Genomic DNA, 11763 nt, shown 5'->3' with positions numbered 1-11763 from the left:
TGACCCAAAGGTCAAACTTGAGGTTTCTTTCTCTGTACTTCCCTGGGTCTTTCAAAGGGAGCACTTTTATTTCTTATTTATAGAGAAAGACAAGGAGTTTTCCTAAGATTATTCAATTAACACATTGAAGACTTAAACTTTGAACCTTGGACCCACTGACTCCCAAGCCCCAACTTGCAAATATTCATTAGCAATAAATATGTCTGAAACAGAGAACATGTTTATGTCTATGTGCTTTCTTTGTTTTAGAAACATGTTCTGTTCTGTTTGGGTGTTTTAAAAGTTCATGTTTTGCAAACGTCAAGAAGTAAGAGAGAGCAGGTTGGGAAGGCACTGGTAAGGCTGGCTGCCCGGAAAAACCAGCTGGGAAGCTCAGCACTGTCAATCTTATTCCAGCTTTGAAATTAGCAGTGACTTCTAAACCTTTTGAAGTAGCTGGCATAGGATCCTAGATTGGGAAAACAACTATGACAGGGTAGCAATAGCAGGCATGAGCTTCCAAATAGTCCCCCTTTGACCTTGGCACTGGGCAAGGATGGAAGGGAGGTAGAAGCATCTTAGCAGGAAGCTCCTAGCTGATGTGGGTTGCCAGGAGGACCCAATTATCCTTCTCTTTTCACCAGCAAAAGCCCAAGCAGAAGAAATGAATTATTTGTGACAATACCCAAAAGCCACTGACAGCTTCTGAGACCACCCCGTGTCCTTTGAACACTGAGTTGACAAGACTACCTTGAGAGGCTATGATGCAGAGGCTTCACAGAGTTTAACCTTAGAACAGAGCTTGGTTAAATTGTACTGTGCTTCTCCACCTGACAGTCAAGACACCCATCTCATTCTCTGAAGCTTTAATAACCACCCTTGGACAACAGCTATGACTAGGTTTGGAGTGTAATTTGCTTTTGAAGCTGTTGGCATGACCTGGAATTTCTCTCTCTTCAAACAGAACTTATCTATCCATGACCCACCCATCTGGCCTATGTCACTGGCCCAGTCCTGCATCTGCAAATGTCCCTGGTCTGGATCTGCTCCTGCTCCCATGGAGTTCACCATTCCATACCCACTCCAGCCCAGATCACTGGCTCAGTTCTGATCTTGTGGAGTTTGCTGCCTCAGGCCTGCTCTGGCCTAGGTCGCTAGCTTAGTTCTTGTGTGTCCTTTTGTAACCCCTCTAATTTCCTTTGGAAGATGCTTGTCCAGGACCTCAAAACAACTCATTAGCTATCTACTCTTACACTGATGCTCTGATTTCCAAGTAGTCTCATTTCTGCCTCTTTCTGTGACTCATCTCTTTCTTGAAGGTGAGGAGAGATTAACCTAAATTACTCCTAAACTAGAAGCTTAATGGAGCAGACATTTATTAACCCACAGATAGTTTAATCCCCAGGCTTCTTGGCTTTACTTGCAGATGCCTGTGAGTTTACTATTCCTCTCCACCTAGTTATATGGCTATCTGAAACTAGAAGAATTGTTTGATATGTAGTACTCTTACTCCATTTTAACAGACACTTTATCTGATTCTAACATTGTAGTTCATGATGATGGATGTAGGTTAAGCTGTCATTTGTCAAGACTTTCAATTATGGACATGTGAGAAGTCTAGGTGACAGGGTGGGGCAAAGCAAAACTACTTTCTGTGAATTTTTTTTACAGTTGGCTATGTATTATTTGACCTTATTATGTTTTGTTGAACTTTGCTAAAAGAGGCAGATGATATCAAACTTATTCTCATTCAACCTTCAAAAGTTTGATGACATTCATCTTAGTGATTACTTTATAATGAGCCATACAGTGAGCTTATTTCTTTATATTCATATACCATCTGCACTACTATGTATAATGTTTTAACTTGTTACTTTTAAAACATAACTATATCTAAAATAAAACTGTATTACCTTCTAGTAGAAAGTCATGTTTGCTTTGAAAGTTATAGAAATAGAAAATGAAGTGAAATTTTTTTAAAAATGAAGTTACTATTTTAGACTCCACACTCGTGTAAGATCATACAACCTGTGATTTTTTTTATGTACCCGACTCATTTTACTTAGCACAATGGTCTCCACATCCATCAAGATTATCACAAGTCATGCAATTTTAGTGTCTTTTATAGTTGAAGGGTATAGCATTGTGTACAGGTACAGCCTTCACCGTCTTTACCCTTTCATCAGCCAGCAGGCACTTAGATTGTTTGTTTCCTGGATAGTGTGAATAGTGCTGCAGTAAATCAATAAATAAAAGGCTACTTGTTATTTTTAAACATGTTACCTGTAATTTTTTCATGTTTAAATTATTACTCTATAATAATAATAGGCAAAAACAATAACTCAAAGCAGGAACTGACAGACTGTAATTCAGTACCATTGTCATGGTTGATGACCATAATAAGAGCTGCCAAGGACTGAGGGTTTTCTGTACAGCAGGCATACTCCTAATCACTGACATTTTCTCAGAAGTGACATACAATCACTATTCCACCTTTTCATAGGAAACTGAGGTGCCCAGAAGAAATGACAGCCCATGAGTGATAGTGAAGTCCACATCAAACTGTGTGCATCTTAAGGTCCCATTAGTCACATATAGCTCAAATTTTGGGTGTTGCTGTAGCAAACAGCTGAAGCAGTTGTCATTTGACAGCATTCCTTTCTGGGTGTTCCATAGCATGTTCTGCTGTGCCTTTTTCCCGAGGCTTCCTTGTGATTCCAACCCCACGGTACACCCAGTTGCCTAGGCCCACCAGTCCAGACAACTGGAGGAGGAAAAACTGACCAGAGAGAATTGGAACCATGTGAGCTGATTCTTCACTATTCACTCCCTGGAATGTTAAGAGAGGTGTTTTATACATTTTCTTGAAGAACAGGACAAACTTGTATTTTCAGTGCTACAGGTAGAACTCGGGGCTTTGTGGATGTCAGGCAACCACTATGAGGCACAACTTCAGCCTAGTTTTCTCTTCAAATTCATTTATTAATTGTTGTACATAGTTCTGCAGAAGAGTGACACACTCACACACAATGTGTAGTGAGAACCGGGGGCAATTACTATATACCCCACCTAATACATTTATTGTTTCTTATGTTTTGAGAATATTCAAGATTTATCTTGCTCTTTGGAAGAATATAATACATTATTATTGCTATGGTCACACTACTATTATGCTATAGAATATTTTCTCCTGTCCAGTTGTATTTTTCTGTCTTTTGGCCCACTTCTATCTTCATCCTCACTCCTCACAACCTTTGGAGCCATTGGATATTCTCTACCCCAGTGAGAACAGTGTTTTAGTTTCCATAAATGAGTAGGATGAGATATTTATCTTTATATGTAGTTCCATTAATATAATATCATTTACTCCCATCCATTTTGCTGTGAAAGAAGTTCATCATTCTGTATATGTATTACATCTTCTTTATCCATTCATTGATGGTCATCTAGTATGTTTCATGTCTTGATTATTTTGATAGTGCTAAAATGAATGGGGAGTGGTGATATCTCTTCAATGTGCTGATTTTATTTCCTTTAGATAATACCTAATAGTGGGATTACTATATCAAGAAGTAGATCTATATTTAGCTGTTAAGGATACATTAGGCATTCAACTAGCAACATAAAATACATTAAGAATCCAGTTAAAATAAGAAAATATTCTAAGTGACTTTTCTCAAAAGAAGTCTTAAAAAGGCCAATAGATGTATGAAAAGGCTCATTTTTGCTCATTATCAGGGAGATGTAAATATGCTGGCTAGTTTAATGTCAACTTGACATTAAATTTGGGAAGAGGGAACTTAAATTGAGAAAATATCTCCACAAGATTGGCCCATGGGCAAGCTTGTGTGTACATTTACTTGATAATTAATATGGGAGAACCCAGCTCACTGTGTACAATGCTGCCCTTGGATTGGTGGTATTGGAGTGTATAGCAAAGCCAGCTGAGCAATCCATGAGGAATAAGCTAGTAAGGAACACTCTGCTTCATGCACTCTGCTTCAGTTTTTGCTTCCAGGTTACTGCCTGGAGTACCTGACTTCCCTCAGTGATAGACTGTATCATGGAACTGTAAGCTGAAATAAACACTCTCTTCTTCAAGAAGTTTTGGGTCATGGTGTTCTATCACAATGATAGAAAGACAGCAAATAAAAGATATAGTGAGACAACATCTCATCAAGTTAGAAAAATTAAAAATCAAGGAAACAAAAACAACAAATGCTGGTAAAGAAGTAGAGAGCAAAATTTCTTTATTATAGTTTGGTGAATGAACAATTTAATTCAGTCTGTATGTAAAACAGGAGCTATACTTCCTACTGACCATCCTCCTTTTTACTACTTATCTTCTTCTTTTCCCTCCCTCCCTCTTACTCTCTGGGATTCATAATGAACAATGTTCATGCAGGTATTTACCTTTGAATCCTTTCCGAGGAACCAAGGCCGTAATCACTTAGGCTTATTTGATTCCAAAGCTCATATTCAGGTTATTGTGCTATTTTGATTCAAGGTATTTTAGGTTAAAGTTAAATGAACTAAGCACAGGTAGTCAAATATTCCATGCTCTCATTCATGCATGGGAGCGTTCTATTGCATGGTGGAATGACTGCATTTTACAAGTCAAATGAGCTCTAAAGAGTGACAGGAGAAGTTTATGTACTCTCAATAAAACATGATTGAAGGAGGTGGAAATATTAGTTACTTTAATCTGATAATTATGCATTTGATAAATTTATCTAATTATCATGATGTACTTTGTAAATTTGTACAACTGTTAATTTGGTACACATGTATCTCACATAAATATATATGCATAGTGTATGTGTATTCATGATGATTTGCCTCCTTGGTTGGTTGGACACCAATAGCCTATAGCCTTTTGGCATCCTGGTGATCCATACCTTCCCTTTTCCATTTCTCTAGCTCAAATCCTAATCTTTAAGCTCTGTTCTATCAATGAGATCACTAGGCTCTTCTTTCTTCTTTGTCCTTTTAGGGTATTTTTTTTTCTTTTTGCTGTCTTCTATTCTTCTACTTCCTGTCCTCTTTTCTGGCCAGCCACTATTCTTTCAGAATTGAGTCCTTTTGGTATTGTAAGATTCTTCTTTTTCCATTGCTCTCAGATGGGACCAAGTCTGTCTCTTATATAACACTCTGCTGTGCCTACTTTACATGGTAACATTCTCTTCTGTGGGCTCTCATTCCTGATAGGGGCAGTCATTCCTGTGAGCACTGGACCAGGCTCAGAGTCTCCTCTAGAGAAGGGAGGAGTAAGCACTCACTTTATGGCCAGTGAGATCCCCAGAGGAGATATGACATTCTGCAGAGCACGGAAAGTGTAAAAGGCACAACAGTCCCTTGCCCCGGAGTCCACTGGCAGTGTGACTAATCGCACAGGCTAGGGAGGGAAGTGGGCATGATTGAGCATACAAGATGTGGCTGGGATGTCAAGGGTTTTCCTGATGATGAGGTTTCTTTCACGTCAAAGAAACCCAGTTAGAGATGGTTTAGCTGAAATATGGGTCGATTTGTGTGGGAAGGAATGGAGATGGTCCAGGAGCATCTGGACCCAAACAAAAGTTCTAGTTGTTACTTGTGCTTCTGTGTTGGAATTCTTGTCTTACTCTCAGCATAGTTCAGGCAGCTACCACTTTTTCCTTGTTGTAAAGATAGAATGAGGAATTCCATAAGAATAAGGGTGTCCTTCTTAGTGAGGAATACAGAGAAGTGTGGAATTATTTGTCTTCAACCTGATGACTTGAAATAGAAATAATGTTTTCTATTATATCAGTACATTAAAAAAAACTGGTTGGTTTCTTTATGTTGAGATCTTTCTTTATCATCAATCACAGTGACTTGTGGGTGAGAAAATCTGACTGAGTCAAACTTGAGCCATTTACTTATCAGCATCTGAGGTAACAAGATTTGTTTACAGAAATGTTCCTACTCAGACCCAAACCAAATAATGTGTCTAGAGCCTTGATTGTCATACAGAAGACTCAGAAGTCTTTCTCAGGTTCTAGACAGGTGTAACATGAGGGCCTGTTGGTTGGGGTTTCTGTCCTGCCTCATTCCCACAGTTGTTAGGCCCCAAAGAAAACCATACAGAGTCTACATTAGATATAAACTGATTGGCCCATTAGCTCAGGCTTCTTATTAGCTCTTATAACTTATATTAACCCATTGTTCTTATCTATATTAGCCACATGGCTCGGTACCTTTTTCAGTGGGGTAGGTCACATCTTCCCTCTTCAGTGTCTGGGGCAGGACTGTCCAAGGGAGCATCCTGCTTCCCAGACTATTTCTGTTCTCATTGCCCCACCTCTACTTCCTGTCTGTTTTTCCCTCCTATACTTTCTGCCTGGCTATTGGCCAATCAGTATTTATTTAAAATATAATTGACAGAATATAAATGATTGCCCCACCCCAGACAGGGAATTGTAAAGCAAGATGTATGGTTTCAGAAGTCAACTGAGGTACTGGGTGGAAATGTGGTTAAGCAGTGTAAGGGTGGGGAGAAGGCAGAGAATGCAGATCCATTGAAACATCAATATCAGGGTCTAAGTAACATCAGAGTTGCACATGGGTTGTGAGAATGTAGGGGGGATGAAGGGAAAAAACACCCATGTCCACCATGTCTTTCCCATGAGGCTGCAGGGGAAATTTGCACATTTTCAGTGAGTTGTGAGTAGAGCTACGGTCTCTGTAGAATTAGGGAGAGTTTTCTCCCGTTCTGCTCATTTCAAGCTCTGGAAACCCACAAGTTCCAATTCTTTTCCTTCTCACATAAGTAGTGGGCTGGTAAATGTCAGTGGACAGGCTCTTTGAGATTTCTGTGGTGTAGATACATCCAGTGTGGTTGTTACTCTGACAGCACTGACTGCAGAGTTGGGGAGAAATGTGTACATTTTAGGTGGTTGTGAACTGAGAGCAACAACCTCACCAGACAGACATAGCTTGGAGCGTGGAGGAGAAGAAAATCTATCTTATTAGAGTTTAGAACATGTGCCCCTTCCCAAAAACCATGCTGAAGTCTTAATATCCATTATCCTAGAACACTGAATTATTTGAAAGTGGAGTCATAGAGAGTGTTGCTTAAGATGAAGTCATAGTGCAGCAATGTGAGATCCTTCTCCAGCGTGGCAGGAGTTCTTATAAGGATGTAGCAATGTGGAGACAGAGACACAGGAAAGACAGAAGAGTGATGCATTTGCAAGCTGAGGGGCTCAGGTAGCTAGCTGAGATGGTAGAGGCAAGGAAGTCTAATTCCTTACAAAAGCTTCAGAAGGAACGTGATCTGCCAGCATTTTGAGCTGACTTCTAACCTTCAAAAGTACTGGTCAATGGGTTTCTATTAGATGACACATGCAATTTACTTTTTATCATTTTTTGTATGTTTGTGTATATGTGTGCCTGCCTATGTGAGTTTATATGTACCACATGTGTTCAAAGAGCCCATGTAGGCCAGGAAAGGGTGTCAGATCTGGAACTGGAGTCTGAGGTGACTGTGAGCCACTATGTGGCTTCTGGCAACTAAATCAAGGTTCTGTGTAGGAAGTTTCATCAAGGATTGGACCACCTCTTCAGCACCAGACCTAGGTTGTTTTAAAAAATAGATAGTTTGTATAACAACTTTATCTATCTTATGTATGGGTATGTATGCACATAGATGTCATTCTACTTGTATGGAGATCAGAGAAGAACTTGTAAGAGTTGGCTTTTATTTTTAACTTGGTGAGGCATATTTTTTTTTTTTTTTTTTTTTAGCTTTTTGAGACAGTTTTCTCTGTAGCTTTGGAGCCTATCCTGCCACTCTGTAGACCAGGCTGGCTTCGAACTCACAGAGATACATCTGCCTCTGCCTCCTGGATGCTGGGATTAAAGGTGTGCACCACCACCTCTGGCGGCTTTGTGCTTTCTTATGCTGTATGCTGCCTAGTTTAAAATATGACTGCCCTTGGGCAAAATCCCTACGTGCTCGTGTTTTCTGTTTCCAGTGAACTCTCGCTTCACATATTTCCCCCAGTGAGATCAGATTAAAGGAACATAAAGACATCAGCTAAAGTGAGTACAGTGTCATATTCTTGTAATCAAAGTGTTTGGGAGGTGGTGGCAGGGGGATTGTTACACATTTAAGGTCAGTTTGGTTTGCCAGGTGAGAATCAGTTTTAAAACATGCAAACAAATAACTCTGGAAGAAAAGAACCCATTTTCTCAGCGACCCATGGGAGCCTTTATATCAGCTGAATGTGTACGGGGTATCCGGTCCTGAGCTGATCTTGTCCACAGGTTGCCACATTCACTTTAATCACCACGATCTATTAACTATGCACAATTATCTTCATTTTACAAATGGTGAGACAGAAGCCCAGTGATGTTAGGTAACATGCCTAAGGTCATAGAGCAAGTTAAGGACAGCAGTGGGACAGGTTAGGTGTGGTGAGTCTCTGACACCATACTACATTTAGTACGCCACCCTGTGGCCAGTTTGTGGGCATCCCAGTTGTCATGACTGCACAAATTTTGTATGGATTTCCATCTACACCCTAACATAAAACGGGAACTGAGGATAGGGAGGGAGGTTGGGGGTAGTCAGAATAGTCTCACAGCTTACTAACTATGGGTTCTCTTAGTGAGTTCCTCTCATCTGGCCACTGTCATTTCCATGTAGCACATGATAGGGGAGTCAACATTGCTATCATGACATTGTGAAGTTGGTTACTAATGTTTGTGTAACACTGAACCCTGAGATGGATTTCTCCTTTAGGGTTCCTGTCTCTTTCTAGGCGTAGGATTCAGAAATATCTCAGTTTGAATTCTATCCCTAAGTGTTACCAACAGGAAGTTGCTTAGTCATTCATGAACATTCCATTATATGCTCCGTTTATTGCAGAGAGGCACTGAGAAGATTCAGCAAACTGAAATGGAACAGGTCAAGTTGGTAGTCAGATGTCAAGGAAAAATGCATACGTGACCCTTCTACCTGTCTTCTTCCCAGCAAGACACAAATTTGGAAATAGATACAAGTGCCCCAAACAAATGTTATAGACTTGGAAATTAAATATGCATGGTTGAGCTGTTCTTGACCACATCCCTGAAGAAGAGAAAGAATAAATTCAGTTGGATTGTTTTGGAATTTTTCAGTATCCTCTAAACCTTTCTGGATTCTAGTGATTTTGTTTTCCTAGACCCAAAGTGGCCTTTGGTCACCTGAGCAACCTACTACCAAATGCCTGAGAGAAACTTCAAATAAGCAAAGACATAGTTGATGATTTTGGAAGATTTATTCCACTATGCCAAGGAGGGTGTGGCAGAGGAGAATAATTTATTTCATGAAGGACCAGAAAGCAGAAAGAAAGGGAATGGCATTGCTTTGTGGGCTTTCTCTTCTTGGCCTTTTATTCCAATGGGGCCCGCCCACAGCCCCCTAGGATGGTGCCAGTCACATTCACTTAGTCATCTATGGAAATATCTTCACAGACATACACCCAGAAGGGCACCCTGACAGTCTCCTAGGTGTTTCTAAGTCCAGTCAAGTTGGCCATGAAGATTAACTATCATGTTAATCATATTTTCCTAATCTCCTAAAATATAGTTATTAGAAAGAACAGCCCCAGCAGATCGAACCAGTCTGGTTATAGGAATTTTATTAATCAAGTTTTCATTATAAGAGTGGTGTGATTTTCTGGAAACAAGGATTAGAAATCTCTTTTCTCAAAGGAGGAGTTTCTTTTCTGTCCTGAGAGAAAAGCCTATGTTTCTCTATTAGGACTTTCAGGTATTGGGTTTATCTAAGTGCAGAAGTCTCTTATTTTGATACTCAAATAGAAAAATTGCAAACTTTCTGAATTGGAGAGGGGAAAGAAGATTCCCCCTTCAATATGCACTATGGGTTTTTTCTTTTATTTTGGAGACTGGGTCCCTAAAAGCCCAGACTAGCCTTGAACATTCTATAGCTGAGGCTGACTTTGATTCATTTGTTTTTTATGTCACAAGTTCTGAGATAACAGATCTGTTCTTCCTTGTCAAGTTATAGATATATTCTATGTCTGAGAGCCAATTGGGTGTTTTATCAAAACATTAAATAAACAAGGTAAGAAGTATATTGGTTAAAGTTACCCAGAGAAGCAATATGCTACATATATTTATTATTAAGAATGGGCTCATGATACTGGAGAGATAAGGATAGCTCAAGAGTTAAGGGTGCTGGCTACTTTTGCAGAATGGAAATAAGTTCTCAGAACCTATACAAGGCTGCTTATGATTTCCTGTAATCCTAAAGATAAGGTATTTGATACCTTTTTATGACCACTGTAAGTACCTGCACACACACACACACACACACACACACACACACACACACACAAGAGAGTAAGAGAAAAGAACACCATACACACACATTTATAAATAAAATATTCAAAATGATACTAGCTACTTTCAGATAGCCTACCATCTGAATGGCAGAGATACCTACAAACTGTATTTAATTTTGTTATCTGTGGTGATATTTTATTTGTGTACTCCAACAAATGAAGCTTGCCTGAAGATGAGAGGACAGAGCTAGCCACGTTAACCATAGAGTTCTGGACAGACAGACAGGAAGTGATATGGCTGGGTGGAGAGGCAGGAAGAGGCAGTAGTTCAACTCCTTTTTTGGCAAAGGAGTTAGCAAGTTAAGTGTTGGCTGTGGCTTGCTCTTTTCTCTCTCTGATCTTTCAGTGTTTGCCCTGATATCTGGCTCTGTATTTTTATTAATAAGACGAATTAGAAGTCATGCAACAAATATCTATGCTTTAATCAGGTTGACACTCAAAAGTTAACTATTCAGACAAATGAACTTTAAATATCTATAGATTTGAGACAGGGGAGATGGTTCAGTGGGTAAAGCCCTTGTTATGCAAATATGAGGGCTTCAATTCAAATGCTCAGAACTCACATGAAGTTACATCTGATAGCATGTGTTTTCTGTGGAACAATCTTTGAACATATTTATTGCTCTCATTAGTTAATAAAAAAAGGAGTCTGGTCAGTAGCTGGGTAGGTAGAGGTTAGGCAGTACAAAAAGAGAGCATGGGGAAGAAGGGAGGAGTCTCAGGAGTTGCCAGGAGACTGAGAGAAATAAGGTGAATGTGTTGTGCTGAAAAAAGGGTCACCATGTGGCAGAGCACAGATAAAAAGCAATATGGGTTAATTTAGATGTAAGAGCTAGTTAGTAACAAGCCTAAACTTTTGGCTAAGTATTTAATTATAAGTCTTTGTGTGGTTACTTGACAGTGACCAGTGGGACAGAGCTAACTGGTGGTTCCAATGAAAAACTCTGCCTACATGTTGTATCTATAATAGCAGTTACCTACTGTGAGATAGGAGGTAGAGACAGGAGAATGAATCCCTAGAAGTTCTTGGGCCAGCATGCCAGGCACACACACAGGCAAATAACAAAGAGACCCTGACTCAAAATAAGGTAGAAGTTGAGGGCTGACCCCTAAAGTTACCATTTGATGTCTGTGTACATGCTGCCATTCATAGAAATGAACACAGGAATATGTATACCTGCATACAAGAATAAAATGATTAAAAGCAATAAAATCTGTGTATTTCAAGAGATGAATATAAGAAAATAAAATTAACTCCAAATTATTACAACTATTATTAACTATCACAAAAATTACTAGTAGTAATGGAGAAAGCTAAACAAATCACAATGTGTCTCCTTGACTCTGCATTGTTGAGTGTATGTATGAGTAAATCAACTGAAAAAAATTTCTATGGAGTGGAATTTCCAAGGTA

Source organism: Microtus oregoni, unplaced genomic scaffold, assembly GCF_018167655.1.
Source record: "Microtus oregoni isolate MIOR12 unplaced genomic scaffold, Mior012 000049F_ref0000343, whole genome shotgun sequence".
NCBI lineage: Eukaryota > Metazoa > Chordata > Mammalia > Rodentia > Cricetidae > Microtus > Microtus oregoni.
The sequence above is the reverse complement of the archived record's forward strand: the minus strand, read 5'-3'. Positions refer to the sequence as shown.